We start from the raw sequence: 11,452 nt of genomic DNA on the forward strand, positions 1-11,452 counted from the left end.
TATACGCATATGTATATACATATATATACGCATATGTATATACATATATATTCACATATATATATATATATGTGTGTGTGTGTGTGTGTATCTTTACTCTAGCTTCTTCTGTAAAGAGAGACTCAATGAATTAGCAATAAATCAGATGACTCCAGGAGTGGGAGTTGTACCAAAATAAGAAACCAACCAATTCCGGTTATTTTACACAATATGAAGGGAGGCAGAGTGTTGATCAACCCATTGTAAGAAAAGTCTGCTAAACATGACAGAGATGACCTCACAGACTCCATGCCCTGTGTCTTGAGAATGAAACTTGCATGTGACCCTATCAAGTAGAATGAAATAACTATCAAGTATGAGGAGGAAAGTCAAAAGCTTCTTGCAGTAACCAGCAATCAGGACTTAATAGACATGGGAAAAGAGAACCTCTGAAAATACTTTATAAGTATGGGAGGATTGAAGAAAAGTGGGGGGAGAACAGTGTCTTCATATTGTTTTGTTCATTTATTCATTTCACATCCAATGCAGATTTGTTGAGTGCCTACCAGTTCACCTCCTAAGTGTCTGAACACAAAACAGATAACCCCGCCTTTGTGGAACTTATATTTTAGTAAAGGAAAGTCATTAATGCAATAAATTAGAAGGTAATAAGTACTACAGAAAAAGAAAAACTAAAATATCACAGTATGACTGGGAGTTCTATAGGGAGAGGTATGGGTGCAATGCTGGACAGAATGGCCAAGAGAGTCCACACTGAGCAGGTGACTTTCGAGCCAGGAATTGAAAGAGCTGAGAAATTCAGTCAGTGGATATCTTCACAAAGAGAGTTCCCGGCAGAGAGTACAGTGAATAAACATGCCCTAATGCAGAAGTATACCTGGAAAGTTTGTCCAGTAGGCAGGGGGCTACTCTAGCTGGAGCAGAGAGAGACTAGTAGGAAGTAATATGAGTGCAATAAAGAGTTTGGAGGTGGGGTATCATGTGCAGGGGTCAGACTCACGTAGAGGGCAAGGGTAGTAATAAGGAGAACAGCTAGGAAGTTGTTACAATAATCTAGACAAGAAGTGATGGCGACTTGGACCAGGGTGGTTGTAATGGAGATGGTGACAAGTTGCCAAATTGTGTGTGGGTGTGTGGGTGTGTGGGTGTGTGTGTGTGCATGTATCTGCATTATAGCAAGCAGGATTTCTTGAAGACTTGAATGAAGAGTGAACGTAAGAGGAGTGTTGTAGACAGAATAACAGCCCCCCAAAGGTGTCCAGATCTTAATCTCCAGAACCTGTGGATGTTATGTCACATGGCACAGAGAATTATTAAGAATTAAAAAAATTGCAAATGGAATCAAAGATGCTAATTAGCTGACCTGGAGCTCGGGAGACTATCCTGGATTATGTGGATGGTGCAATCTAATTACAGGAGTTCTTAAAATGCAGAATTATCGCAGTAGATAATGTGATAGATGCCAGAAGATCAGAGAGGGGCAGTGCTAGGAATAGCCTGCTGTTGCTGGTCTTGATGATGGAGGAGGGGACCACAAGCAGAGGAGTGCATACAGGCAGCTGCCAGAAGCTGGAAAAGGCAAGGAAATGCATTCTGCCCTGGAACCTCCAGCATGGAGCGAAGGCCTCTGACACCTTGATATCAACTTGAGTCTTGTGTTAGACTTTTGACCTACAGAACTGTGGGATAATAATTGAATAAACACAAAATATTGATTTGTATTGTTTAAGCCAGTAAGTTTGTGGGGATTTGCTATAGCAGGAATAGAAAACTAACACAGGGAGCCATGGGTGACTCTTATATGGGCATGGGATACAGGGAGGAATGAAAATTCTGGATGAAAGAGTTTGGAGGAGAGTAAGGTGGGAAGAATTTAAACTGGGGCTTTTCACGTTAGAAACTCTTATTACTTATTCAAGTGGAAATGTCAAGTAAATAGTGATAAAAATAAGTCTGGAGTTCAGGAGAGCCTAGGGGCTAGAGAAATAAATTTGGGAATTTAAAATATAAACTAGGAGATGCTTTTTAAAGACATGAGACTAGACAATATTGCCAGACTTTCTTACTGCATTTAGCAATCCCTAGGTTACTTTAATCCAATTACGCTGACTCTACTCATCACTCTGAAGTAAATTCAACAGCATGGACAGGTCTCTAGTAGTTTTAAAGTATTAAAATGTTAAATATATTAGGAGTCCTGTGTGTGTATTATATCCTATAATATATATATTATTATTATATAATGTTAAATATTTATAATATTAAAAATATTAAGTTAGAAATCCAGTAGTTTAAAAATATTCTAATAATGTGATCAAATAATGGCTGTGAATTTCAGGTCACTGGGCTTGACTATTTTTAGTTTACCCCATGGAAATCATATTCTCAACTGGAAGCAATGGATTGGTAATCCCTTGGCTAAGCAAGTCTGCAGAACCTGTAAGCAGAGCAAGGCACAGGCAGGGAGGAGTGAGTGAGAGTAAAGACAGGTGAGAGAAGTGTGTCTGTCATGAGGAACGGTTAAAAACAATTATTTAATCAGTAAACATCTATTGAGTACCAGTGTAAGCAAAACCTCGGGTAAATAAAGATTGAGACACGGTCCTTGCCTTCTTTCACTAAAACCAAATCCACAAGGATAGTAGACCAAAAAAAATAAAAGAGCTTTTCGGGAGGCTAAAAAAGCTGGAGTTAGTTTTATGGGGACAAGGGGACAAAACAGAAAGGTCCAGGATAGGATTTTGTGGGTTAAGGGTATAAAAAGTTGTGGAGGGACTCCAAGATATGAAAGCGAAACTGCACATGCTGTGCTCTGCCTTGGCGTGGCTTCGGTATGTCAGTGCCACACACAAAGGAAAATCTGATGGTAGGGTGATCATAATGTTAGAGAAAACAAAGAGACCATCCCAAGGCAATTGTGATCATTCCCATTAGGGACTGATTGAAATTAGGCAGAGACGATGGACTCAACAAAGAGGGAACAGATGCGGGAGGCATTTTGGTAGCAGAATCAACATGACAAGGAAGCTGATGACGTGCCGAGCAAAAGACAGAAAAGAATGGAAGTGAAAAGTACACAGGCTAATCTAGAATATAAACCATGCGTTGCATGTAAGGATGGTATTCATTTGGTCTTAACATTAACTTTGATGTTGTGACAGCAAAGGTAAGCTACCCAGCAGACATTTGCACATGTGTCTGTGATTCGGAATAGAAGGTTTATACAAAGAGATGTGGGAGTCCACTTTTTAAAGGGCGATGAGAGGGAGAAGAGCCAGCCAAAAGGGCTAACTTGTAAGAGTCAGAGAGCAGTTTCCCGGATGTAGTACAAAATTCCTCTCACTCCTAGATTGTATAATGTCAGAAAAAAGGGAAATTGGCAAAGCCTGTTATATGAAAATTAAGAAGGGTTACTTATAATAAAATAAAACTTTTGTAATAGCATTAAAAACAAAACCTTCGGACACATGAACTCATTTGAGTTCACTGGCCATCTGTTAGAAAGCATTTTAATGCCATTTTGTAAGATGGGGGAACTAAGTTAAAAGTCCCACAGTTCATGAAAGAAAAGTTGTGTGGGATCAAATCCTGGATTCTTTTCACCAGGCCATGAAATGCTAGCAAGAATCTGGGAAAAGTAAAATTCCCTATAATGACCCATATGGCCCTTGTGATGTTTTAATCAGCCCTTCTTTCTCTGACCTTCTGTTCTACCACTCAGCCCTCAAACACTCCCAGCCAGCTCACTATCTTCCTCACTGTTCCCTGAACATGCCAGACATTATTCTAAGGCCTTTGCACTCGTCCTTTGTTCCTCCTGGAATGTTCTTAAATAAAAATCATTTGGAAAAACAAATACCACCACTAAAATTAAAAAGGAAAAGAGGCCATTATCACATAAATAAGGAAACAGAAGTACCACTAACTCCACATACAATTACAGAAATACATGGACAGAAAGGACATCTCATAACTCATGCCTTATGTAAGTGGTTCACAGAAAGAAATCTTAAGTTTGCTTGGTAGGAAATTAAAAGAGAATTATAAGGATGCATCGTATATAAACAGAGGATAGACAAATATTGCACCCAACAGATACATACAAACTCACCACGTTTAATTTTATAATACAAATGTATCTCATAGGGCTATTAAATCATAGTATGCTATGATTTAATCATGGTACAGGTATGCTACCACCATGGTAGACGTATATGCAGGATTGGGGGTAGCTATGGCTGCCTCTAGCCCTTCAGCCCATTCAACAGTAAGAGCTCTAAAATTGTGGGCTGCTCATTTTGGAGCACCAAGAGTAGCAGAAAGTGATTGGGGAATTCATTTCACAGCCACCTCAGTTAAAATGCTCTGTGATCTGTGGGACTTACAATGGAATTACCATCTAGCCAATAACCTAACAGTCACTGGATATACAGAGAGGCTTAATAAATGATTTAAAAGAGAATTACAATTGATAAAAAGACAACGGAGTTTTCCATAGTCCCTGGATGTGGCTTGCTTTATGCTAAATCAGAGGGACAGATTACAAAAAAGATGGTCCTCATAAGATGTTAAACGCTTCTGCCCTAGATATAGGGAAAAAGGAGGCATGAATAATCACCCAAACTTCTGTATAAGGTAGAAACAGAACTGAGACAATTCTGTCTCGTTATAGGATACTGCTGCTCACAGACACTGCAACACTTATGGGACTACAGGGGCCAAAGACAGCTAGCACTTAAGAAAATCCAGGACCTTTCTCCCATTGACATACTTTAATAAGTAGAAGAAAATTACATACCAGTTAGGTCTCATATTACAGATTAGAAAATTGCTATGTGCTTTATCCAGTTCTTGTGCCCCCACTCAGTTGTACAACAGCCACCTTTGCACTTGTCCTTGGAAGACAAGTCAGATACATGCACTCAGTTGCACCATCAGTCAGGATACAAATATGCAGTACCGATCTTATTTCCTACCAATGCTGCTGCTGGATAAAAATATTCCTTATAATTACCAATATTCTAATTTTTTGTCTTGCCAAATTAACCAGATACTTCACCTATTGCCACCACAGAAATTGCCACCGTGGTAACAGGACCCAAACATTATGCAGAAACTTAGCTAACTACACTATCTGCATAATTAACACAGCATTAAAAGAGTAAGATTTTTCACATTAGCATAGAGAGATTCACCATTATACCTTACTCCCCGGAATCTTCTGACAGCAGTCTAGACTTGGCACAAAAAGTATGGGAGGAACATCCAGAAATTACCCTGCTGGTTGGAGCAGCCTGGGAAGATCGCTCAGAAGACATATTGGATGATGACAGCTGGTCACAACAAGTACATGTTGATTGGCTTCAGTGCCAAGATATGTTGACTTCCACGCAGTGTCTTTACTGTAATAATTGCTTAACTAAAGTAGCAACAGCACTAGGAACTTTACAGGGATTAGTGGCAGTCACAAAAATGGCTCAATCGATATACATTGGCTTTTAATATACTTTTGTCAATGTATACAAAGTCTGATTGTTCAGAAAGATAATGGAGGACATCATTCTAGGCTACAAACATACCCACGTGTACCACATATGCATGATTTAGTCTTAGGTATTACAACCATAAATATGGCCGCTACCCGGATGAACTCAGGAGATCCCAGTAATACTCCTAAATACAATGTAAACTTCCTTATATCACAAAACCAGCCTACTCCTAACCTCGATTTTTCAAATCATGCCCCAACCATACCGGGACTGCCTGAACACATACAAGGCTATATTTTATACAATAACTTCTCCCTCTTTTCAGAGACAATTACATATGCACTTAATTCTACTAGGGCTCGAAAAGCAACCTGAAGACACTTTTGCATTTATAGTGATATTAAGCTTTGCCAACAAACCTTTTATCTAACTTACAAGCTGCACACCTTTACTGAGCCATACATAAATCACACACTAGATGGCTGTAGACAAAATGATCAAGTGTGAAAGACCATAATTGTGCTCATTTAATGGAGACTTTAATCATGTCTCAAACCAACATGCCACTCACATTATAAATAAGAAAAATTTCTGTGAAAGCATAGAATCCATCACATTCATTAAATTTAAAAACATTACTACCATCCTGCATAATCTCACCACACAAACATATGTACTGAACGTAGAGCCATATACTGGAGGATATTGAACCTTATAATACACTCCTACAATCCTTTGTCAACACATGGTATGAATTTTGGTACCAACTGGGCACGGAACAAGAGGATATCTATGAAGAACATGAATATCCTGAAAATATTACTAATACTGATGAATATGACAGATATGAATATCTTGAAAGTACTACTGTTAATAAACTCTCATCATCTCACTTTCCATACTTTAACACACCCATAGACAAGGTTCCAATGCCAACAGGATACCCAAGGGATTACAACATCTTATTCAGAAATGAAAATGTTACATATTATGATTGTTATTGGATGGGTTTTCCAAGCTTTCCAGTTTTTGGCAATCTTTAGGTGTTTATTTATTTATTTAGAGAGAAAGAGGCAGAGAGAGACAGAAAGAATCTCCAGTAGGTTCTGCACTGTCTTCACAGATGCTGGTGCAGGGCTACATCCCATGAAGTGTGAGATCATGATCTGAGCTGAAATGAAGAGTCAGACTTTTAACCAACTGAATCACCCAGGCGCCCCCATTTTTTGACAATTTTTATGAGACGTAAAGATACACAATATAACAAACATGGCACTTTGTGTGCCAAGGTTTCGTCAACCTATTTAACACCTAAAGAATTTTATAAAAGAGGAAATAGAACATTTGCACCGGCTCTAATTGCATTGAAAACACATTATACGGAACAATTATGCCATAGTTGGACGTTAACATGCGTGAAAAGCTTTAAAGGTACTTTTTCCATGCATCTACACAGGGACACTGCTACAAGACCAACGCTTTTAAAACCAGTTCTGCCACGCTTTCAATGAGCCTTAGAGCAACACCCAAAAAGGGATATTTTTACACAGAATATTCAGGGAAACAGCACCTCAACTATCCATTTGGAACAATTCAGATTTTAAAACAATTTTTTACAGAGTGGGGGCATTACCCTGGAGGACTAGTAAATTGCTCTAGAACAGCACAGATAAGGCCAAATTCAGCTGCTGATACCTTCTGCATGCCAAATCATATAGGACAAAATCAAAGCTCTCAAACAATGCTATAATTAGGCAACTCTCACTTAATGGGATCGACGAATTTAATTCACACTTCCATATACAGGATATAGTATACAGTGGAATGGTGACACAAAGCTTACATATGGATGCCACATAACCCCTCCATCACTGGAGATATCCCTACAATGTAGATTGCACCATGCCTTCATGGAATTGATAGCTCTTCTAATGATAACACTTTCGGACATGATCCATACTTATCAAAAATTGGATACAATTACATGGTAGAATATTTTTAGAGATAATGGTTATGGCTTTAAGGACTACCTGTTATGGAGTCCTCTACTGCAAGCTAACATCCCACAACTTATAAACTACCAGTTAACATAACATAGTTAAAACAAAATGGTTCCAGGGCGCCCAGGTGGCTCAGTCGGTTGAGCATCCGACTACATCTCAGTTCATGATCTCACAGTTTGTGAGTTTGAGCCCCATGTCGAGCTCTGTGCTGACAGCTCAGAGCCTGGAGCCTGTTCCGGATTCTCTCTCCCTTTCTGTCTGCCCCTCCCCCTCTCACACCCTGTCTCTGTCTCTCCCAAAAATAAATAAATATTTTTAAAAAATTGAAGAAAAAAAGTGGTTCCTGGAACCGTCTATGATACCCATACAATCATCTCTAAATGAGTTCTAGCACGGGAGAGGTAAGTGGGGTAACATGGTCTTAACCTGTAATCATACTCGATTTTTTTAATGTTTATTTTTGAGAGAGAAAGAGACAGTGTGAGTGAGATTGGGGCAGAGAGAGAGGGAGACACAGAAGGAGGCTCTGAGCTGTCTGCACAGAGCCCAACATAGGGCTTGAACTCATGAACCATGAGATCATGACCTAAGCTGAAGTCAGACGCTCAACCGATTGAGCCACCCAAGCGCCCCACCGACCTTTTTTAAACTAGGCAATTTTAATAACCTTGCAGCTATGATTCCATCACCTTAGGTCCTTTCATGCCTACATGGTATAAGACACAACTCAATTGCTCCAATGTTATTGCCATCTATGACACATCTATTTGTAAATTACTCGACATATGACTGGCACATATGCTACCTTAATACCAAAAATCTGAACTCAACCTACATAACGAAGGAAATGATCATACTGGTATGTCCAATTAGAAAAATTAGATCCAATACATTTTTTGCTATCCTTTGGCTAATATAACCTCAATTACACAAAGAAGATCACCAGCATGTTGGGAAACATCGGGAATTGATTTTTAACACTGGGCTTAGTGACACTGATTGATCCAGGTATGCAACAATTTTTTTCATGGATCCAACCATCAGTTGCAAGATGGGTAGAATATACATGGTTGGTACAGCATCATATCTTTGAGAATATAACCAGAACTAAATCATAGCTAATTTACATAGCTAAAGGAGTCACCTTTGACAAATGTGGTGTATCACCCAATAGTCGAGGCTCAGAGATCTAGGATCCTTCACTGCTGGCACGTAATAAGTAGCAAGTGCTGATAGCTGACTTGGATCCGACCAGGACCTCATCTCAACTGTGTGCTCACATCTGGTTCATTAACTTCCAACCCCTTGTTCCATCTTGTTTCTTGTGTGACTTGTCTTGTGCTTTGCTTGTGTGACATGTAAGAAGCCAAGTTAAACACATGGTGAAAGGTCACTGAGTTTGGAATCCTGAACCTGCTTTACAATTATGTTGACCTTCCTTTATGCTTGAATACAGCTGACATTGTGGAAAGTCGTAACTCATGTGTATATCACCTTCATAGCATGCTCATGACACTGGAACTTCTCATAAGGAACTTCAGATTGAGCTTTTAATAGTCTTTCAAGGTTAAGAGCTAAACCAAATCAGACTTGCCTGCAATTCCTATAGATTTCAGTTACTTCCTCTCTTTTTGAGTTCCCCCCAAATATCCTTAGATTCCTGAACCTTCCAGGCGGTCACCTTCCTTATTCACCTGGTATGGTTCCTGGGAACCCTGTAAGCAAGGTATCAGCCTAACTTTTTCCAAGGGGCTTCACTGGGTCCATAAAGTCAATCTTAGTCCCTTAAAGCTATCTGGTCATATCTGAGCCTGCGCAAGTCTTTCTCAAATATGGCATTCCACACAGAGTCTTGGAAATGTTACCAATGTTTCCAGTGGTGGCACATTCTAAGGAGAACAGATTCTTATTGATCTTAGAGGGGAGGGGTGAGGGAATGGGTTAAATAGATGATAAGCACCAGGCAATGCTTAGCATTGTTGAATCAGGACACAGTACACCTGAAACTAACACTGTATGTTAACTGAAATTACAATAAAAACTTTGAAAAACTGTAATTGATTTTCCATTTGTCGTTGCCACAAGCCCCAGCCAAAGCCTCCTGGATATGAACTTACATCTAATTCACAACCCACATCTGGCATTGTGCTTATACTATTCTCTGGGTAACTAGCAGCTGCATAGATTCCCATTTTGCATGACCTGCGACTAGAGGTATCACTACTCAGATACCCAACCCAAATTTGCCTGTCATTGTATTTAGATCCAGATCCTGTAAAATATCTATGTCCAAATTATACTCAGCAACGGGGGAAATACGCACTAGAAAACAGTGAGGAGGTTAGCGTGTCTGACTTTGATCATTTGTCCCCATAGTCATCAATAGCCTTTATTTCTCCCTGAAATTTTGAGGGGGCTTCCAAATATAAGTGTGCATTCAGTTACTGTGTCTATTAGAGCTGGTACCATCTGTCAGTGCTAGACCAATAAATGGTTAATTTGATGTGGGGCCTCCGGCTGCCCCCTATTGTATGGACTAGAGGGCAACACTGGCCGAGCCCTAGTCTCTAGTGGTAGGGGGTATCCACCTCGGGAGTCCCCCAGTTATTGGGGGGGCATGCAGTGACACACCTGGTTTATTGAGCTTTCTTTTGAGGCTTGGCAAGCCCAAACTGGGTTGTTTGTATTTCCTCTCAGGGTCCCGAATAATATTATATCTTGCCACAATTGTCTATGAGAAACCTTGATGGGCCCCCTTTCCACCATTTTATTATCGGCAGTATCCTTTGTTTCTCCCTGTTTTTCTACCCATCTAGTTCCCTTAAAATGGATTCTTTTGGCTTTACTTAAGTCAGCCACCACAGATGACTGTAGCGATGGGCTAACAACCCACAGGGGCAAAGACAGACACTAAAGTCCCACGCCATGCCCCCAGGCTGACTATAAAATACAGTGTCTACTATCTTCTTTCCCAGGACCCCACAGTCCTAACACCCACGTGGCCACCGCTTCTCCGCCCTGTTGCTTTCTCACCATTTCTGAGAGGATAGCTAGCAATCCCACGGGCGATTTTAGGGCGTCGCCGTACTCATGCACTGGTCCAAAACACTCGAAAGACCTGATCAAGTCTCCCCGCATGGCGGTGGCTGGCCAGCTTGGGATTTCCCCCAGAAACAGTTCAGCCCCTTCACTCATGCTTATTTCGTTTTTGGTATCCGGCAGAATAACCAACTGTTAGAAGGTGAAGGAGGGTCAGCGATGTATGCTTCATACTGAGAAGGCACTGAAATACCAAAAAACGAAGCGAGCCACTCGGCACCATTTACAGAGTTGTTTTTGTTTTTGTTTTTTTAATTCAGGGTAACTTACAGACAGGAGCGATCTGGCATGTGGACGGACTGTTGAGTGATCCAGACGGTACTACCATTCTCTGCTCCTAGTAGGGCCTTAATCCTCAGCTTTTATGGAATGAGGAGCACCCTGTGAGGTCCCAGGGTAGTTATCTAAAGTGGTGCCACCTGTGTGCCAGAGGCCTTCTCCTAGTTATCTAAAGTGTCACCATCTGTGTGCCAGAGGGGAGAACAAGATGGAGGGCCAAAGATGGAGTCAGTATTATTTGCACTCGAACAAGGAACCTTACTGTTGCCACAAAGTAGGGCAACTTTTTAAGCTCTTGCCATTTCTCAAGATGGGGAATCTAATACTTAGGTGAACTCTGTGATGATGTTGCAGAGATTTATAGCATTTTGTTTCATTTTAGCATTTTGGGTTTTTTTATTTTTTATTTTTATTTTTATTTTTTTTTCAATATATGAAATTTATTGTCAAATTGGTTTCCATACAACACATTTTGGGGTTTTTAAAAATGTTTTTTCCTTTATTTATTTTTGGGAGAGAGAGAGCACAAGTGGGGAAGGGGCAGAGAGAGAGAGGGAGAGAGAGAGAGAGAGAGAGAGAGAG

Source organism: Panthera uncia, chromosome B1 (assembly GCF_023721935.1).
Source record: "Panthera uncia isolate 11264 chromosome B1, Puncia_PCG_1.0, whole genome shotgun sequence".
Classification (NCBI taxonomy): domain Eukaryota; kingdom Metazoa; phylum Chordata; class Mammalia; order Carnivora; family Felidae; genus Panthera; species Panthera uncia.